The sequence below is a fragment of the Cryptomeria japonica genome, chromosome 10, assembly GCF_030272615.1.
Source record: "Cryptomeria japonica chromosome 10, Sugi_1.0, whole genome shotgun sequence".
Taxonomy (NCBI): domain Eukaryota; kingdom Viridiplantae; phylum Streptophyta; class Pinopsida; order Cupressales; family Cupressaceae; genus Cryptomeria; species Cryptomeria japonica.
The window spans coordinates 130,417,992-130,439,494 of record NC_081414.1 but is presented as its reverse complement, the minus strand read 5'-3'; the positions used below and the strand labels follow the sequence as shown (position 1 = coordinate 130,439,494).

The 21,503-nt window shown below is 36.8% G+C and overlaps 1 protein-coding gene across 1 annotated transcript in view; it reads left to right on the top strand.

Moving 5' to 3' along the window:
• Positions 1 to 4,412: 4,412 nt before the first annotated feature.
• LOC131030918 (uncharacterized) overlaps positions 4,413 to 21,503 on the top strand; it is a 29,890-nt gene continuing 12,799 nt past the window's right edge. The window contains exon 1 of the mRNA XM_057961884.2: positions 4,413 to 5,236. The gene's annotated coding sequence lies outside the window, so the exon portion shown is untranslated. The remainder of the gene's footprint in view (positions 5,237 to 21,503) is intronic.

Here is a 21,503-nt window from a genome sequence, read left to right as displayed (position 1 = left end):
CTTGTTATTTGAGTGTCTATCATGTCCCCTTTATAGAGCTAAAAAATTAATAATATTAATTTTAAGTTGGGCATGGTAATTGTATAATATAAGGTGCAACTTAATAATAATATTATAATTATTTAAAAATAAATTGCTTTTAAACGCTTAATATTAAAAAGTATTTTTAAATACTTTGGAGGGAAATTTTGAATTCAAGGGCATGTTATGGAAAGGTTTAAGAAGGTGATGCTTTGAATTCATTTTGGCATATTTTCACTTTGGAGTGTTGTGTCCAATTTCATGATTGAGGATGAAAACCCTTTATTGTTTGGAGATTCTAGAGGATGAATATAATGTCCTAGATTAAATTAATTTATAATTCAATCAATTTGTAGCAAAGGAAATCTATTGAATGAACTAATTTCTCTTTCCAAAACCATTGAATAATTAGATTTGAAAACTATTAGGAACTTCTCAATTAATTTCAACAATTTATCAATTGGGTAAACAAAGATTTCAACCAAACTTCAAAGAAATGAAGCTAAAACTTCATGCAACTAAATTTTGTTGTTTGAAATTGATTTCTAGCATGAAATGCATCATATTATTTTATGAAATATTGTATCCAGCATCAACAAACATCCACAACAATCTTTCTCTTAAAAAGAGATCCAAACTGAGTCTAGAAATCACTCCACAACATTACAAACTCAAGGAAAACTCACCAAACTTCATACCAAGGTTCCCATTGACAAAATATATAAAAATAAATATAAGAAACAACAAACCCATGACCTCGAAGCTGCAATAAACTTCTACAACACATACAAACTCAAAATTGAAGAAATCCTTACAAATCAACACAATGATAACTTCTGAATAAGTTTATACTATGTGAATCCTTAACACTTGTCTTAGATCACCTGGCAATCCTTTGAATCTCATCCTTAGATCACCTAGAAACTTTCAAACTCTCATTCTATGGTCTCCTTCTCCATTGGTTTATCAGCCACTAAAGAAACAAACAAAAGCTTTGGTAAAATCTACAACAAGAATAATAAAACTTGGAGCCAAAACCAAGCAATTATAAAACTAGTTTCAAAACTCAAATTGGGCACCAAAATCCCACGACTCAAAATGGAGGAAACTTGCAGGAAATTGAAATAATAATTTTATGACAACTTCCATAAAGCCACTAGAGGCCAAAGATGTCCAAAGTTACCAAGGAAATTTTCCAAAAACCAATCCACTACTAGCCAACTTGTTGGAAGCAACAATATACTCCCCAAAAGAAGAAGTTACTAATTTAAAGTCATTTTTTTGTGAGAGATTTGAATTTGCAACAATAAACAAGTATTAAATTAATATTATTTCTCAAAATGCCATGTGATACTGATTTACTATTTTGGGACAATGGGAACTTACTATTTTAGTAAGTGGCTATTTTTAGAAATGTATGAAAAAGGGCCATGACAATGAAAACCTTCTTGGATTTCCATTTTCAAAATTGGGGACTAAAACCCTCATTTCTGTCTAAGATATCTCCACACAAGGGTTGCATTGGAGCCGATTTTGGAGAGTTTGTTTCAAGTTTCCAAATTTAGGGCAATTGACATTTCAAAGTTTAACTCGTACATCTCCTTGTTGATTTAGTGAGATGCATCAATTCATTGTCTAGCTGCAACATTTAATTAGAAGAGGTTTTGTGTGGTGTTTGATGTTGAACTTTGTGCCACCATACATTTTTCAATCATTGTTTTCAGAGCACTGCATTTGGGATAGAATTGCTACCATGATTCAAAATTGTAACAATTTTTTTGGAAGGGGTGTTTGATAATAAAGTGAGATTGTAGCTATTTCCAAACCTTGCCACACTCCTGTAAGGGTTCTGATATTGATCACAATTTCTTGATTTTCCTTCACCATTCTACCACCTCTGTTGTGCACTGGCCACCACCATACATCTATCCCCAGATATATCTCTTATGCATTCTTGGATAGCAAAGGAGATTTTAGAATACCCTAGGGCTTGATTGTAGTCATTAGCACGTAGTTGCATCATTTCAGGGATTGGATCCACTGTTACACCATGTTGTAATTGCAACATATAGGATTATATTTTACTTATTGTGGCTTCCATGATATCTTTCAAGTACCAAGGAGTATTTAAAAAAATCATTTTATTATATTATCAGGGTTGTTGAATAGAACAAAGATTTCAATTTGAGTGTAGTGTTGTTGTACCCTTCATTAGTCATTTTCCATTTTCCTCACAGTTTATTTATTAGTATGTTAAAATTTAAAATATGAGTATGAGGAGGAGGGTTATAGTTGTTGTATCTATTTGTGTTAATTACCATATCAATTCATAGACGATAAAATTTACAACTTGAAATCATTTATTTAATCAAATTTAGTTTGGGGAAAGGATATCTCATTTGAAAAACATCTAAGAAGTCCATATTGCTTTTTTGCCAACATATATATACATTTTGGTTCCATAATCACATGAAAGGCTCCTGCATCATGTTTCATTTCCTTTTTGATTTCATGTTGGTAGGTTCCTTCCACCATTTCTATTTCCTTTATTGGATTCATCTTTAGAGACCACCATATGGATATCCCTAATATCAAAACCTTGAGGACCACTTACTCAAAACCGAGCCACTGGTCGTCAAGTAGAAATTTGTTTAATATCCCTACAATTAATATATCACACATTCTCTTGTTGTGCAATATAAAATTGTTTGCCTTGGGCTCAACATCGCAGAGGCTATTGTGGTTCTTCTCTTTGCTAGTTGTGACTAAGGATAGGGTTGGAGTTAACCCTAGAAACTAGTGACAATTGGGTATTGCCTCCTAAAACTATTCAGATATTGACAAAGGTCATTTATGCCTTTTTTAAAGATTGGAGCATTCTTTCTTCATCCATTTCACAAAACAATTGTTGTAATTCTTTGTGCATTCCAAAAGATTGCTCGAACTTTGTTAAGACTCTTGGTTATCTTCACTTGCATTTGCTAGAGATTAAGCTCCTCCTCATCTCCCATCTCTTCTAACTATATGCATTTTCACAATTATTCCTTGGCAAGGACATTAATATGTCATGTCTTGCAAGACAAAAAAGTATTATCTCCGTTTGCTTGAGATTTGGCCTTGTTCAAAGCCTCGTCTATTGAGGTTGATGTGGCGATCAATAAAGGAGAGCCCCTACTCTTTAAACATCTCTACCTCTAACTTGGACCTCTTTTACTAATGGCACACATGACATTTGGATTTTTTGTTCTATTTTCCCTTTTTCTGATGGAGGTACTTTTTGGTCAGCTATTATTTTTGCTCAATTCTCTTGAACGAATGGGGAAGTCTTCTAATGAATTATCTTCAATTTCTGGGAGGGATTTACTAGTCGGGTATTATGAAGTGAGTTGGGTTTGTAATGACAAACCTTTCTTTTTACTAGATCTTATGGTGAAGGTTCTAAAGATTTGTTTATGATAGCTCTTTGTAATGTCCCCATTTTCAAGTTCTCTTGCTTTGTTGTTGGCAGTGACTTTCTCGGTGTGTGTCAACCTTATTAAAGTGGGTTTTTGATGTTAACAGTGAGCTCAAATGGTTTAGAGGACACATATGACACTTTCAGATATTATTTTCAGCGTCCAATGTGTTTTCCAAGATTCTTGGAGAGAGCGTCTATTTATAGTTAGTCATCTTATTGGGTCTAGTTATCATCATTCATCATCAATATTATCTTGTGCAAATAGTTTTCAATTACGATGTATTTCGACCATTTTGGTAACTTGAGAGTAATATTGAGCTATAATTAATTAATTTTACTAAGGTTGTTATTTTATTAAAATATTTTAATAGGCACCTTAGTGTCATAACTCGTTGGAACCGAGATGAAAAGTTTTAAATGTTGGGATGTAGAAAAGTGACTTGAAGTACCAAAAATATTTTTAAAATGAATTAAATCACTTTTTAGGGATATAAGACTTCTTGTTGTGCTTTTGGATTTAGCTATGTGAACTTTTATTGGCATTAACATTTCGGATCACACTCCATGATCCATCATCAAGATCATGGAGTGTGATTCAAAGCGTTGATGCATATAAAAGTTCACACAAATCTAATGTCTCAGATATATCAAGACCATGGGGTGTGATCCGAAACGTTGATGCAAATAAAAAGTCAGACAAATCTAATGTCTAAGTAATAAGACTTATTTAATGGATAAAATGATTTTTTATAGTTGAATTTTCTCAAAAAATTTAGAAAAAACTTTTCTACTTTTCTCTAACTAAAACTCTTAATAGTTTAAAAGAGGGAACATGGTTAGACGACGAAAACCCTCTTAAAAATATCAGTTTTAAGTGGTGAAAAATTCTTTCACTACCTAGTGATTTAACAAAGGCGCCCAAATTTGATAGTTCAATTCAAAAGTTGAGGTTTGATGATTTGGTGATGTCTTCTTTGAAGACAAATTGAGGGTGTTGTGATTTCATTTGGTATCGATATTTGCTTTTTTAGATTTCTATCTGATTTGGCAAGAACATAAGACACTCGGAGTCGAATTTAAGTTAGCATATTGGAGGCTTGTGTGGCATCTCTATGTCTATGCTAGCTGCATCAAGCAGATTTTGAGGGTGTCGGGATTTTTTGGTGGGCGTTTCCATTCATCATTACCTCTAGAACTATACTTGTGGCTAAGGAAATCGAGTAAAGCTTGTATCCATGACGTAGGGTTAAGAGGAAGAGTGATTGGGACGTGAGCTTTCTGCTGGTCATGCACAGCGAAGAACATACATTCAAAGAGTTTGGGAACGATTTATTCCTCTATTTCAAGACTTGGTATTCTCTCTGGCTGGTTTATCTCTGGTCCCTGGAGCTGGATAGGAGTCGCGGGAATGACCAGAACATTTCTGTCTGGGCGTGGCCATTAATCTTGCATTCAAGTCGGGACTCCTGAGGTTGTTGGGATTCAAAGCTTATCATAGTGCTGTTCATGCTCAATACATTTGCAACATTATTCCAGCCATGACTGATATTCATATTTGAAGGATACTCTCTGCTTATTTCCCTTCTTGCCATTAGCCTTGGCTGTAGACCTGTACGTGGACAGAGATAAAGGAAATACTTGGAGCTTAATGTACCTCATAGTTGCTGCTGTATAATTTCTGAGTATTAAATGGTAGATTATTATTTGTAATTTCTGAGCAATATTCAAGCCATCACAGACTGGTTTTTGCAAGTGAAGGTCAGCTCCCTGTATTTCTGTTCTTTGTCTGCTGTTAATATTGAATTTACAATTGGTAATCTTCAATATTCAGTCTATATGCATTTCTCTTTAATTCTGAAGTTTAATTGTATAGCATAATATTACCAGTCAATAGCAAAACTGAAACCCTGAAAACATTGCACCCAAACCATCAAGCAAACTGTTGACCAATACTCAGAGTAAAGATTAAAATTTTTTTGGGAAAAATCTTAGCGGGATTTTACACTCTTATGTTATCATCCATTTTTAAATTATCTCCAAGTTATCCATACTATTCTTGACGGTAAGGGAGGGTGAGAAATGGGGCGAATTCATAGGCGATGGTTTGTGTTGAGAAAACGAGTGAACAATAATAGTGATTATATAAGCATAAACTTTGCAAATCCAATTAACCTGATTATTTATACATGTGATTAACCATTAAAACCAAAACAGAATATGGAGAATTATGTAAAACAACATTAAGAAATCAATAAGCACAGGACACCGGATGTACTTGGACAAACCCTTTCAGGAAAAAAAATCACCACCGAAGAGATGCCAAACCTGTATTAATCAAGTAGAAAAAAGTACTTCAATACAACCCATACAATTTTCTTTAGTTCGGCAACATTCCAGTAGTGTGAGTGTACAAGCAAATAATCATTTCTCCTCCATACCAAGCCTTCAATATATAGACTTAAGGGTTTCAGAAAACCACCGTAAAACAATACCATTTACAATTACTACATGAGAGTGGTCTCTAAAATTGAGAGTAACCTCTCTTACACATTAACATGTCATAGATTCTATCATAAGATGTCCCTAAGCCCAATTTCCCATTTCTAGGTGCTCCATGAGTGCATTAATTTGCATTGTCATAGCCTATCTTGGAAAAGATGCTCCATAACTCTTAATCTTTGGCCTCTTTTGTAACTTATCTCATTCAATGCCATTACAACAAATATTGCATATAATCCAAAGAATAATAATAATAAAGTGATATCCCTTAACTCCTCATGGCTGTCCAAGTTACCTATTCCAATAGAATTGGAAACTCGACTGTCCTAACAGTTTGTTCACTTCGAAAGCCCTTCAGAAGTTTTTAACAAGATTTTTTTTTTACTTCAAAATCTGAATGAAGTCAGCTTAATTGCAAATGCTAGCATAGGAAATAAGTTTTTTGTGTTTGTAGCTGAAGTTATGCATATAAAACATTCTGGAGACTCTGCATTTTTTGTCCCAGTACTTGTCATTCCACAGTGGTAATGGAAGGTTTAAAATTTACACCAGCCCTTATGAGAGAAATCGAAGTATGGCATCCACAACTTCATGAACAAACTTGACTAGCTCAGGAATCATGGGACTCTTTCAAATAAGGCAGCACAATCCTCTTCTTAAACAAAGATTGATGTTGGAAACTTTTAGGTCCAATCTTCGATTCACTCATGTGACCAGCCAATGATATGCTACCCAATTAATCAAACCCTCCTCTTTTGGCTGTATTCCAGTAAATTTTGAACCAGGTCTTTGATAGGTGCCTCAATTTCTTGAGTGATATGATGTTGGTCTGATGCTTTCAGATTAATTCAATAATCAGCTCATCATCTAAACTTAAAGCACGAAGACAACCATTTTTGAATTATATGGACTTCTTTTCCTTGTCTGCAAAAGTCAAGAGGTCCCTTGATGTTGTTCACTCTGCTAAAGTGAGAATCTGAGTTTTGAATTGTCTTCTTCAAATAGTCTGTTTTATGTGGGAATTATCCTTCCATCTATTTGTATGAGTGGACTAACTCATGTTTTCCACATGTAGAGAATCCCAATCCCTGACTATCTGCACCCCCGCAACATCCTGCACCTGCATAACATCCTGTACCTTCTTATGCTCTTGCTTCTGTTCATGACACCTTTTTCTTCACGATGTTCTTGTTTGTTGTGATTGCTTGCAACTTATGTTCCTACAGTCTAGGAAGACTGCAGTTGATTGTAAAAACTTGTCAAAGAAATTAAAACATGGATGGTATGTGATAATGCTAGATGGTTACTCAAATAGTTGTTAATAGATTATGCCCTGCCTTCTTTTTGGACTATAACATTATTACCCGTAAGTCAAAATGATAGCATAGTTAAAATATTTTTTTTAATTGGAAGATTATTCTAGGGCTAACATCATTGTGGTAAGGTTTTATAAGGTCTTAATCAAGATAGGGCTTTTTTGTTAAACAATCATAGGCGGAATGACTTATGTTAAGTCATATAAATTTTGAGGGCCTTAATTAGCTTTTATCGACATAAATGATAAATCAGGCCATTGTAGTCAAGCTACAACTGATAAGGTGTACTTGAACATAATTTTAAACAAATGGTCTTAAATGTTAGATTTGGTTTTTATTTGGCAGATTAATGGCTTAAGCACTTAACCATGCAACTTTGTAAAAAAATGGAATTGTTTACATCTCCTTAATTTTTCATTAAGGTATCATAGCTGCTGCTGGTATTCTTAAGTCATTTACAAATTGATTTATTTGACATGCTACTCTTGGAATCAGAAAGGGTTGAATGCAAAAAAACATGTAGAAAATAAATTTAATGCCCAAAAACACAAGCAAAATGATTTTGGTCAATGCTACAAGAACATTGCTACTGTGAGAAAGTTAATTAAATCTATTACAAATTAGTAATTACCTTTGACTTTTCAAATTTACCAAATTCATATCTTGCAAAATATTTTTTGCTTGTTACTATTCCTATGATGATCATGCTGTTCCATAAACTGCAGATACATATCTCTATTTAGTATTTGTGTATAATTGTTCCTCATGTTCACTTTCATTGTGCACTCCTAAGGTGCAAATCGATGGCAAATTTGTTAATTTTATAAGCTGCCTAGTTATTCCTCTGTTTGGCAACCTCTTTTTATTTGTTATCTCTACAACAATTACTGTGGTTTGGTTATCATCTTTTTTACATCCCTTGAATGTTTGTGTCTAAACTTTTAACCAAGAATCTTCAAGAATGGACTCAAATAAAAACAAAAATAATGTCTTCAAGCATAGACACCTATGTATATTTTGGGTCATGAACTCGTGTAGACACAGAAGCCATAGATTTGGGGGTCATGAGGTCAAGATTCATGGAATTAATCCATTATTGCGGGGTCAAACAAGCTGAAATTCATAGCATAACACAGGCATTTTTACAGATGCAAAGGTAGCTAAAAATCACGACAGAAATAGTCACAGTTTGCTATAAGTTGTGGTAGGGTTGTGATTTTTCTTTTCCAATTGAAATTTGCAGCAGCTGTTTCTACAGACGTTCATCAAGCTGGCTAGGGCATGCCAAAAGTTTGTAATATTTGTAGACAGAATAAAAATTCTTATTATTTTGTTTGAAAAACAACATACAACTAGGGCATGAGACACTGCTAGCCAAATTTTGGGTGTTCTGGTTTGTAGATGGGGGTTCTGCTGTGCAGCTCCCTGCTTTGCATGATTTCTAAGTGTATGGAGTTGATTAAAACTCCTCGTCTCAAGGCACTGTCCCCACACAATAAATATGGCAGCCTTAGGAGGTTGTCTGGGATCAAAAGCCTCAGGAATGAACTCAGAGAGTTGATATCGCTGTTTCAGAAGCAGCTAAAGAAAAAAGATGACATCATTGCTAATTTGTAGGTCCAAATCACCTATCTTGAACAGGCTCAAGCTACTAGCAAGTCTTCTTATTTACAACAGCATAATGATATAATTTCTGAAATTTAGAATAAATAGTCAGAGATCATCACCCAACATGAACATCTTTAAAAAGCAATAGAGGCCCAGCAAAAGTCTATCCAAAAATAGGTCAAAGAACATACTTCATGGGTGCAAGTTGTCCTAGGAAAGAAGGCATTTCTTGTTGTTGAGATGGTTGTTCAAGCCAAATTTGAGGAAGAAAGGGTGTGACAAACTAAGGCATTGAATTTCTGTGTTCATGGTCTACCTAAGCTCACTAATCCCTTACAAGACGGTCATGCATTCTTGCACAAATCTTTTGGTTTGAAGGATATCTCTTTCCACAAGGCTTTGGCGCTTCTGACAACACTCTTGTCATCCACTTTCAAACAACCAAGGGCTGTCTACAAGCTCTTAGAGAAAAGTGAAAGTGCTTCTCCCTCGAAACATATATTTAGATGCTGATCTTACGAGAATTTTTGTAGAAGGATATCGGAAAGCCTATACCCAAGTTGTAGCTGCTAGGAAAGAGAACGAGTGGGCTGTTACATGGAACGGTTGAGCCATCATTCATGACTTCCCTGTAATGTCCCCTATTTATAGGCTGTCAATTCCCAAAAGGAAACATACATTACTACCTGTTGTGACCTTTTTCACACATCGCCCCATTGCAAATGGGGACCCTCTCTTTTCCTGCTTTCTAGGGTTTTTGTTAGTGTCCTATGACCTTTTGCTGCAGTTTCACCAAGCCTTGTCCAGTTCAGAGCATTTCAGGCCCTAATGATTGAAAGTTAGTTTTTGCAAGTTATGTGATTCCGAAGTGTGAACACCACCAGAGTGCTTAGAAAGGCCAAAGGACGAAGATCGCAATTGATTTGGACGAATTTGGACAACTTTCTATTTTTAGAAAGTTTGCTTTTTTGCTTTTTCCTATTTTTTAGGAAGTTTCGTTTTTGGCATTTTTAGCCCAATCCCCGGTATGGCTATTTTTAGAAAGTTTTCCCTATTTTTTAGGGATGTCTGCTTTTTGCTTTTTCGGAATGGGAACCTAGGGTTTACACTTGCACCACTGACTAGCTTCGACCGAAACTCGAAAATTCCAAGTTTTGACCTAAAAAAGCTAAATCCGTAGATTTTAGGCTTTTTGCTTTTTCGGGATGCAAACCTAGGGTTTACACTTGCACCACTGATTAGCTTCGACCGAAACTCGAAAATTCCAAGTTTTGACCTAAAAAAGCTAAATCCCTAGATTTTAGGCTTTTTGCTTTTTCGGGATGCAAACCTAGGGTTTACACTTGCACCATTGACCAGCTTCGACCGGAACTCAAAAATTCCAAGTTTCGACCTAAAAAGCTAAATCCCTAGATTTTAGGCTTTTTGCTACTTCACATGATCCACCTAGGCATGGATTTCAAATTTCAAGTTAATCCGATTAAATTAGACTAAACTGTGAAATTTTGAAATTTCTTTGAAAACTATTCTAAGTCTGGCTAACAAGGGTTTTGAAGTATTTTTGCAGGTTCAAACCCCACCACGATGCAAGAGAGGCCACAAAGGAGCTTTGCCTGAAGTCCGCCATGTTTTGGGAGGTCACATGGGTGCTCGCCTCAAAGTCCGCCAAGGCTAAAGGGGTCATGTGGGTGCCAAGTCTAAAGTCCGCCAAGGCTAAAGGGGACATGTGGGAGCTAACTTCAAAGTCCGCCCCAATGCCTTAGCCAAATAACATCAACAATGGAGGTCATGATGGAGCCCTCTCCAAAGTCCGCCATGCATTTGGAGGCCATGTGGGAGCACTCTCCAAAGTCTGCCCAAGGTTGGGAGGCTAAGGAGGAGGAGTGATCAAAGTCCGCCCAAACATGTGGGAGCACTCTCCAAAGTCCGCCCTCTTGAGAGCCTCCAAAAGTCCGCCTTGAAGAGCAAAGGTCTAGAAGTCCACCCATGTTGGAGATGTCTAAAAGTCCGCCATGTTGGGAGGTAGACCAAAACTCCGCCAAGATGGGAGAGATGCTTGAAGTCCGCCCAAGAGGAGGGATGCCTAAAGTCCGCCCTAGGAGGTGTCTCCAAAGTCCGCTCAAGGTGGGAGTGTTGCCTAAAGTCTGCCTTGCATGGAGCAACTCCAAAGTCCGCCATGTATGTGTAGGGTGCATAGGGGTGTAGCCTAAAGTCCGCCCAAGCATGCCAAGTGATGAGAAGCCAAGTCTAAACTCCGCCATAGGTTAGAGAGCCACGAGGAGGTGTCTCCAAAGTCCGCCCAAGGTGGGAGAGATGATAGAAGTCCGCTCAAGTTGGGGACACCACCAAAGTCCACCCAAGATGAGAGACCACCAAAGTCCGCCCAAGATGGAGGTCATGTAGGAGCCCTCTCCCAAATCCGCCAAAGTAAGAGAGCAAGGTAGGAGGTGCCAAGTTTAAAGTTTGCCAAGGGTAAAGAGAGCCATGAGGAGAGACCTTCAAAGTCCGCCCCATGCCTTAGCCAAAATTTCACCATGTAGGAGCAAAGGCTAAAGTCCGCCCCATGCCTTAGCCAAAAATTTTGCCTTGAAGAGAGCCATGAGGAAAGGTCTCCAAAGTCCGCCATACCTTGGAGAAGATGGAGATAAATTTCAAAAGTCCACCTACGCATTGAAAAGTCAAACAAAATCAACAAGATGCCAGTGATGTCATGAAAATCCTTCAATATTTCGAACTTAAATCCAAAATAGAAAGTTTTTAAAAGGAGAATATTGGAAGATTGATAAGGATTTCGAACTTAAAACCAAAATGGAAAGTTTTTTTTTTAAGAGAATATTGGAAGATTAATAAATATTTCGAACTTATAGCCAAATTGGAAACTTTTGGAAGATATTTTCTTCGAGTTTGGAAACATGACAACACTTTCCAAAAGAATAAAGTTAAAATTGGAAACATGATTTGGAAGATTTTAAGGGTTTCTGATTGAGGATTTAACTTTATTTACAAATACTTCGTTGTAAACTTCATTTCTACACCAAGAAGTTCGAAAATATTAAGGAGAGCATAGTAAAATACTTTCGGTTTGGAGTTCATCTGGAGAAAGTTTTGGATATTGCTGGAAGTTGGATAAACTTTTTTTTGACAAAAGTTTCACAGATTTTTGGAGAAAAACAACCAGTGTAAGGACGAATTATTGAATCTCTCCTGAATTTTTGAGTATTTTTGAAGGTGAAACTAAATTCATGATGCAGATTTATGTATTTTCTGAGTTTTTCCAGAGTTTGAGAAATGATTTTTAGTGAATTCGTTTGAATTTCTAAGGGAGGAAAATCATTTTTTTGGCTAAGTATAAGAAATTTTCGGAGTTATAACACTTGGTGTTGGATTGTGATCACAACTATCTTGAAGGTTGGAGAATTTACATGTGAAAATCCCATTCTCATGGCTAAGTATGAAAATGAAGTGAAATTTTCCAAACACTTAGTCGTTCGCAGCCTCAATTTTCTTTAATCCAAGACAGATTTCTAACTTATTTTCCTTTGGTTTTACAGGTCGCAGGAGGAAATAGAAGCGGGATCATCATAGAGATCGCAGTTGGAGTTTCAAGCCAAACAAAAGATTGAGGACAAGTTCACAGGTAAGGTTCATCCGGGCGTGAAGATAGCCAAAATTTGGCTAAGTATGGGAAATGTTTCACAAAGAAAATTCCAATTTCCTCAATTATGATGAAGGCATGTCAAGGTATCGAGAAGAAGGACATGATCATAGCGTATGCCTGAACAACTTGATCCCATCATTTCATATTTGCAAGGGGTTATCTAGAGCTTTTACTCTCCTCCCACACAACATAAATTGGCAACTGAAGGCAGGATCATCACAGAAAACACGAATGGAGTTTCGAGCCAAATTCAGAATTGAAGACGGGACCACGAGCAAGGTTCGTACGAGTATAGAGAGGGCCAAAATTTGGCTAAGTATGAGAAAAACTTTACAAGGGGCTTTCTTCTCCAAATTCGAGGCACTTGAAAGAATCTCAAGGCATCAAGAAAGAAAAGTTCTCACACTTGGTGAAAATATGGAAAAGTTAGATAAACTTCCAACTTCTTGAAGAATTTCATCTCCTGAAGGAATTAAAAAGGACAAGCTCCCAAGCAGAATCAAATGGCGACAAGAAGGAATCAAATTTCCATATGTAGAAGATTTCTTGACACAAATTGGAGAATTCAAGAAAGACATCCAACACGTTGAGGTGGCGCCTCGTCATTTTCCAACCAATCAGATCGCTCCAAGTCAGCATGTCCAGGTTCAATGAACCTGACTTATCCAGAAGCTTCTAGAAGGGCACACTTCACAATGCAACAACCTTCTATTTTCATTGATGGTTCATATTTAGCAAGAAGGACAAGTGTCCCAAATGTAATTGGTCGAGGGTAGTTAGTTTTGGGAAACCATAATTAGGGTTTATAGCTTTCAATCTGGGCCCTTGATCACTGTTTGATCTCGGCCGTTCATTTATTCTTGAAAACTATATAAGGCTACCTCCTCTCATTTGGAGAGTGAGGTTTTTGATGTATTGTTGCTTAAGGTCATTTCCAGATAATATATTGCATGTGCGCTGCTTTGTAATCTCTATTATTTGAATGATTTGCATGGTTTCAATTGCCTCAACACTTAGTTAGAATTAATTTAGATTTGCTTTCATTGTTGTTAATTTGAATGAAGGATTTGATAAGTGTCAATTGATGGTGTATCTCCGCTCATACTTTTGGTGTATGGATGATTTCCATCTCACCGTGCAAAGTTAGTCTGAGCCCATCCCTTGTGCATCCCAACATCTCAATCATAAGCACAACCCATTGAAGTTTGCACCGGCCTTGTGTAGTTGTCCCTAGTGTGGCAAAGCAAGGTTTGGTTTCTCGAGGGCACCCAGTTGATACCGTCTCCAGAATTCATAGGATTAGATTAGCCTTCCTGAACCCTATCTCCCTTTTTCCATTTCTTTTGAAAGTCTAAATCCCAGAAAATTCCCAAAAAAAGAGAAGAGCCTAAAATTGCTAAATCCATCTAAGTCCAGCAGTTCAAGATACTTGTCAAACGTAAGTCCCCCTTGAAATTTCAGCATACACTACCCAAGAAGCTATTCCACGAAAGTCGCTTGTTTGCACATATAGACCTTGGAATCAGTAGTGATTTTTCAGGAGAGGATAGAATACCTTCGGGTATCCTATCCTAATGTTTGGTAGATGATAAAACAGACACCAACACTACCTAGTATATTACATTAATTCGGAGTAGATAATTAAAGTTGTCTATAATTCAACTTAATGTTGTCGTTACTCCAGTCCTAATTCCTAATCCCTTCTCATTCTTAATCCCAGAAGAGGGCATTGGCTTGTCTAGGGTGCTATGACACCACATCCCTAATTCAGCCCAGACGTCAGGAACATCAGTCCTTTCATCCTTGGGGCGCTTTCATCTTGGAGTGGATTTACTCTGCCTCTTCCTAACAGCACCCGTCTCCCTTGGGGAATAGAATTAGAATTGATTAAGTACTTAGGCTGTGAATATATTTGTCTTTCAATTATTATGACTATATATGAAATTAAGTATGACTGTCATACATATTGCATTCTATATTAATATTATTAATATTACTACTAAATTCTGCATAAGAATAAGCACATCCCCATGCATACCACCAAGAAAAAAGATGTTACTGCCTGTAACTTAATAACAGTTCTGATTTGATCTGATCAATCTTACTGAGTATTAATAACTCATATATTATCTGTCTCCATCCCTTTGATGCCTTCTGGGAGTGGTCAGTTTATTGTATAACTATAAATATCTCTCCATTGGGATGAGAGGTCATGTCCTTTCATAAAGTCACAGCCTTAAAAGATGTCCCTTCATATGTTGACTTTTCATAACCATTGGAACCTTGTGAAGAACTGCACCCTTCAGGGATTGATAACAACACTTGTCAGTGCCACTAGTAAACACTATAAATAATTAATGAGAACGCTTCTATTTATGGTTTGTTCTTTTTCCCTGATTGCAGTGAACTGAGTTAATATTTATATCAATGTTTATGGTTCACTGTCAGTGTCTTTCCATGATGATCGCTGCACCATAGGGGAAGAAGGATCGATCCTTAAGACTGATGTTGTTTAATATCTAGCAAGCCTCCTTACATAAGATAAGTGATTGAGGTATAGTGTTTGATCTTGTGAAATTGTGAGGTCTTACTTTGTAAGACAATTTCACACTTAGGTTCGTTGATTATTGGATATCAGATCGGGGGCATGGCACTTCACTCCCTCTGGGTGGTCACACTCTAGACCATTAGCATGATGAGGACCTTGGGTCTCAGTGAGTGGCAATCGCATCTCCATTACTTGTTGGAATTGCAATGTTTCTATATGGTCCTCACCAGGTACTTTCCAAGATGTGATTACTTCCCACAATCTTATCTTCCTCATTGAAACCCATGAGAGCGCTAAACTGACTCTCCCATTTGTTACTATTTGCTTTTGGATCTTGGCCTTCCACCATGACACTCGAAGATTTGGTGGTGTTCATGGCTTTGGAGGGGTGGCCTACCTCATTCGAAATAGCCTTAGGCCTGGAGTTTCACTAGTTGCTTCTAATGTCTAGTCCAAATACATGTGACTCCAAATTCATAGGGTATCTCTTCCCATTAGGATGTCTTCATTGTAGTTTTCTACTTCCCCTCGCTTCTTTGTCTTTTGTCATTCACACTAATGGGCATCCATACTTGGACCTATATCCAAAGATCTCCAAATACTGCATAGCCAGTGATATCATTATATGGGGTGAATTTAAAGCTCGTATTGGGATCCTTCGAATACCCTTTCATGATCTTGCAGAGGATGAGCTATGTCTTCATGGGATGGAGCTTGAGGAGTTTGGTTTATAAAGAGTTTCCTTTGATGGGAATAATGCTATCGTGGCCTATAGAAGGCATCTTCTTCGATTAGGGGAATCTCAAAGGCTTCACATTCTTAATGGGCTTCCTTGCTTGCCTAAGTCTATAGATTCACTTGTTTTCGTCATGGTGGTTGTGCAAGTGTCATGGATTGTGTTCTCACCTATAGGTTCCCCAATTCATAATATCCATGATTTCTTTATTTCTCCTTAACTCCCACTTGCTGATCATGCCACAATGTCCTTCATCCTTGCCAATTCTCACTCCTTAAACCCACCCTCTCCTACCACATTTCCTATCACTAAGCATCCCACTATCCATTTTGTTAATGACTCTGCCCATGATTATATAGGTGGTCTCTCCCTTATCTTGATGGATTTCTTCTCCATCCCTATTCCTACCATTGAGTCCATGTATGATTTCCTTCGTCAAGCCCTTTGGGATGCTGCCCTTGAATCTTTTCCCCATATTTTACATCTTTCTTGCCTTCCTCGCCTCCATGGATCTTGCCCTATGAAATGGTGGTTTGATGATGAATGCAAATCTCTCCATCAAAGGTTTTGATTTTCACTAACTCATTGTAATGTCCCCATTTTTATGAGTATTAGACTCATAGTGAGATTAGCCTATTATCTTGACCCTCGTAGGTGAATAAGGTTGGATAGCGGGTCCTTTACGGGATGCAACTTCTTCAGTAGTCAAAGCTATGAGGATTGGTATCATCTCCAGTGTTCAGAGTGCTTCAGTTTGGTCTTCATTTGGCATCATTCGGACATCATTTGCTCTACTTATCATTTTTGGTAAGTTTTGGGATGTTAGAGATGGACCCCTGCTATTTTTAGTAAAGTGGGTATGATATGCAGTCTCCTCGTGTTAGCTCCTAGTTCAGATGACATTCGAAAATACAGAGTATTCATGGAGATATTAATGTTTAATTGGTTCAATTAAACATTAATTATTTGGAGATTATATTATTAAGTTATAAAATGACTTTATATTATAAAGCACTTAAATGAGGGTCTATTTATCATGAGAAGGGGGCCAAGTTTATTAATAATTTATGAGCACATAACCCAAGGTTTAATTACATTATTGATGCCAATGAAATATAATAATATTTTAAATGTTAATTAAAAGCTTTTTGAAGAAGTTCGAACTTCTAGAGGAAATATAAGTGTGCAAAAGGAATCGAACTAGAATATGTGATTGGAGTTTTTGATTGAAGTTTCTTTGAAGCATTGAAGTGTAGAATACCAAGGGTTTCTGCAAGATTCAAGGCTTGTCGGCATTGGAGAGCGTGGCTTCTTCATTGTAACAGCATATAGAGGGTGTGCAATATCATCTGATTATGCTTGTGAGAGTTGGCTTCATTCAGGAGTCAATATTGAGCTGATTGGAGGGTTTATTTCAGAGTTTGTTTGCAGATTGAAAGAGATTACAGTGTTGTGAATAGTGTGCTACAGTAGTTCGAATTCTGTAGAAGGGGATTTAGAAAGGTGAACAGCTATATATTTTTGACAAGGGCTTTGCATATGAGGAGAATCAAACCAATATATCAAGGCAGCCATTGAAATTCCAGGTTTTCTATCTGTGGTCATTGTATTATGACTTCATTGCATCATTTGCTATTATGATTATATCATGAAATACTTGGAGGTTGCATATGTTTAATGGAGATATAAGTTGCATACTCCACATTCATGGTAACATTCAACATTGATCAGCCACTTGGCTTTCATGCCAACTGTTTGCTTAAATGCCTAATGGCTGTAGGTATACATTGGGATGCATGACAAGTGTTTTTCTTAATGTCAACTAGCTGTACTAGTTAATTTCAGTCATTACATGTGTGTGTAAAGGTCTAAAACAGCTAGTATATCATTTCTATAACAACCTTGCATTGTTAGAAGCTTTCCATAACTTCACTTGCAGCCTACAAACCCAAAGAAGACAATAAAAAAATTCATAACAGCGGCTTCAAACATTGTTTTCCAAGTGTTTGACAATATTCCTTGGGGTTCAAATAAGCGAAACAGGGTCAGATTAGCCAAGGGATATTACACTCATGACCTCCCTTTGTGCCCTTCATCCATAGGGGTTATCATTCTCTTCCTTGTTGCAAGAAGCAAGAGCTTCTTGCTTCTCAACAACTTACCCTCCTCGTTGATCCCACTCCCCTAAACACTTTTGGCACACTCTTCTCCCAAGGAAAGTTAAAACCTACAAGTATGGCCTCTAACATCCATAGCATGGGCTTCCTATGCTAGCTGTTTTTTATGACATGCCCAATCAACTTGCTTTTGTGGTCTCCACTTCACCTACTTCCACCATTTCTACCACAAGTCATGTTAGGAAGGCTTTTCTAAAGTTATGTACCAGCCAGGCAGTTAAGTGCAAAGGCCTCCAGCTAAATTCATCAAATATGGTGTAGATTCCGTAGCCTCACCTTTGGCAAATCTTTTCAATGAGGTTATTTGTTTTTGCTTTCCTCAAAACTTGATCTCATCACATAATTAATCCTATTCAAAAGTCTAGGGTTCTCTCTAACCTTGGCAAATACTGCACTAAGGATTGGGCATACTGTTGCCAAACTTTATGCCATAGTGTTGGATATGTTGCTTTTTGAGTACATGGAGAAAGGTAATCTTCATGCTGTGAGTAGGTTGGTTTTAGGGGAGATTATCAAACTATTAGCCACATCTTCACACTTGAGGTCATTATTGAAGAGGCTCACCACCGATCTTCTCTAGTCTTTTGTTATTACATAGACTTTAAGAAGGCCTTTGACTTAGTTCCAAACTTCCAAGGCACCTACTTTTCTAGAAGATGTGGGATATTGGCATTTTTTCTTTTCTCATTACCGTTGCTTATAGGATTAATGAGATAATTATTGGGTAGTTCCGTACTTCTAATGGTTTTTTTTTACTTTTTCAAGAGTACTACTCCCTTTGGCATCTATATTGATGAGTTGGAGGTGTTTTGTTGGCAACATGCTCATCTGGGTGATGGTTACACTTTTATGAGGTGGTTTGTCATGCTCCTGCCAAACTAGGGTTAGCAACCATTAACAAAAAAACAAATCGCAACCCTTATGAATAATATGTTAGGTCCCAGAGACAACTGAGAGGGGGGGGGGGGTGAATTAGTTGTCTAATAAATTCAAACCAAAATCAACTTGACCAAACTTAATGCTTAATACCGATAAACCAAACTTTATGCTGGTAGACAGTTTATCAGTTAATTGCAGTACCGGTAAAGATTAATGCATGAAACAGAAAGACAATAACATCCACAACACATAACACCAGTATTTGTACGTGGAAACCTTGTAAGGGGAAAAACCACAATGGGAAACCTTACCCACAATCAGATGGTACTACTGCAGATAGTATGTGTATACAATAGGGGGTCTGTACATGCCGAAAGGCCAAGTGCCTAGAGCTCATTGCTCAAACACAAATGGGAGTCACACTAACTACAATTGGATGGATAAATCCAATAATGATGTACTGCTCAAAATAGCATCTTCATATGCTGGATTCAGTACCGGTGTAGTTCTGATTGCCTTCACAAAATCCTCCTTCAACCTTCAAATGATGTCTGTGTGTATAGCTCTACTTATTCTCGCATATACCTTATTACAAATTTTTTTTCCAATCGCATATCAATCTTACAAATAAGATCTTACATATATACCAAAGCCTAGGACCAAAATGTGTAGGTCGGCTTTACAAAAGATATAACAATAAAACAATTTATAAGTAAATCAATAACTGATGCAATATCCGATTTAACATGTCGGCTTAATGCATTTACAACATTAATAAATCATCTCCGTAGCGTGTTGTGCTGATCTGGAATAGATAAGCTTGCCGGTGTTTATCCTGGACCTATTTGCCGGTAACAGCAAATATGCAAACACGAATATACCAATGAATAAATCTTCAAGACAAAGTGTCCAAACGATGTCTTCAACATAACCAAGTGTTTTCCATGTTATTCCATGTGTCGGTGAACAATATATCCTGCCGGTGAACCAGATACCTGTGACTGTGCATAAGTCATTTGCTTGTCGGTGAACATTGCCAATTCTCCAATTGCCAGAGTTGATAAGTGTTAATAGGTGTTGATATCAATGACAAAACCATATCAACATATCCAAAATACCAACAATCTCCCCCTTTGTCATGCTCCTGCCAAACTAGGGTTAGCAACCATTAACAAAAAAACAGATCGCAACCCTTATGAATAATAAACCTAGATGCTGTATAGCATTTCATTATAGAGGCCAGCTTAGATTAATTTCTAGGCTAACTAATATTAATAGAAGCGATTAACATATAAAGGCTGACTGAGATTAATCTTTGGGCAGCAATGGAATTAAAGGGTTAAATAATAATTAAAAGGCAGCAATCTATTTGTGAAGGGATGTATCCCTTACAAATTGAAGAGTTGTGACTTCTACACGTGGAAGATATAAAGAGAGTACACTTCATTGAGGAAGGGGGAGGATGGAAAATGGAATAATCAGGTTCGAATTGGAGAAGAATTCAGAAATAAACTCAGAATATGAAATCTGAACAGCATGGAATTTGAGACATAAAATACAGAAATAAGACCGAGTTAGATAAAACCTGAGTTAGAAATTAAGAACAGCAATTTGGTATGCAAGTATTATTGTATTTGTTTATTTATTTCAACATAAATCTGATTGGAAGATTTTAAGTCCTCTTATGTGATAAAATTGTCAATCCACCAAGAAATATAGAATAATTAATTAATTACCTGATTTCAATCAGTAATCATGTTTGGAATCAATGTGAAATGTTTTATGGGAAGATGCAGCAGTACCAGTCCTCCCTCATCAAGCATGCTACCCCAAGATAGATGGACTTAAGATCCTGCCATACTTGTGGGCCAAGGGCTTGAATGACTTGGAGGCTCATTTCGTGCCCTTGAGCTTGGTTGAGGAAGACAGTCTCCCAGCGTCCTATCAAGCTTTTCCATCAGATTCCTAATATGGTTGACTGGAAAATAAGATATGAAACAAATATGAATGTTTTTAGGATACTTGATTTAAATAGAGATTATTTGTTTACATAGTTTCTTGATATAAATGCTTTGATGTTAATTAATATTGCTTATAAGACCTAAATTAGGATTTTCTATAAATTGGCATTGCAATTATGTAATTTGCTATAGATATTCTATTTGTAGATGAATTGCATTTGTTGGAATTGTTATTTTTGGACAAAAAACAGGTATATACCAAAAGGGGTCATTACATGGTTATTGTCATTCTATTTTTTGTTGATGATCTTGCTCTCTTCTCTCACTTTGTTGAATGTTTACAATGACAATTTCATGCCTTTGCTTATTTTTGTGATCTTTGTTAACTTGTGGTCAACCTTAGTAAAACTAAGGTCGTGATTTTCAATATCTCCAAATGTCTTCTTTCTAGATTCCAATTTTTCTATCAGGGGTTAGCCTTGAAGATTTCATCCCATTAAAACATGCTTGGGAGTCCAATTCTCGAGTCCCTTCTTAAGTGTGAAGCTTGCATCACATTCAAATCTTTGTAAGGGATATGCCTCTCTCTCTCTCTGTCTCGTTGAATTCTTGTGTTTCCATCCCTTTCCAAGATATCTCCTAA